The 355-nt window shown below is 36.9% G+C and overlaps 1 long non-coding RNA gene across 1 annotated transcript in view; it reads left to right on the forward strand.

Moving 5' to 3' along the window:
- The window catches only part of LOC119589439, a 2,774-nt gene extending 2,637 nt beyond the window's left edge, over window positions 1-137 (forward strand). Inside the window, exon 3 of the long non-coding RNA XR_005230179.1 lies at window positions 87-137. This is a non-coding gene — a long non-coding RNA (uncharacterized LOC119589439). The remainder of the gene's footprint in view (window positions 1-86) is intronic.
- The last annotated feature ends 218 nt before the right edge of the window (window positions 138-355 follow it).

The raw sequence follows: 355 nt of genomic DNA on the forward strand, positions 1-355 counted from the left end.
CGACATTTGTAATTCATAATAGCTATTATTTGGAATATACTGCATTTTTTATTTATATTGTTATTGATGAAACTCTCTTGGTACAGATGGTGCTGACTGCAACTGAGGCTGGAGTAGATGACACAGTCACACTGGAGAGGAGGAAGTCTTATTAACTCAGCTTTAAATGAACCAGATACATTGTGCCACATCAAATACAAATCCCCGGCAAGAAACAGGTAGAGAAAGAATAATAGAAAAGCAAGCAATATATGAAATATTATCTATGACCTCATAAATAATAGGTGTATAGCTTAATGGGAGAGTGCTGGCTTTGCAGTTGCATGGTCCTGGGTTTTTACCAAGTCAGCCTTCT

Source organism: Penaeus monodon, chromosome 25, assembly GCF_015228065.2.
Source record: "Penaeus monodon isolate SGIC_2016 chromosome 25, NSTDA_Pmon_1, whole genome shotgun sequence".
NCBI classification, from domain to species: Eukaryota; Metazoa; Arthropoda; class Malacostraca; order Decapoda; family Penaeidae; genus Penaeus; species Penaeus monodon.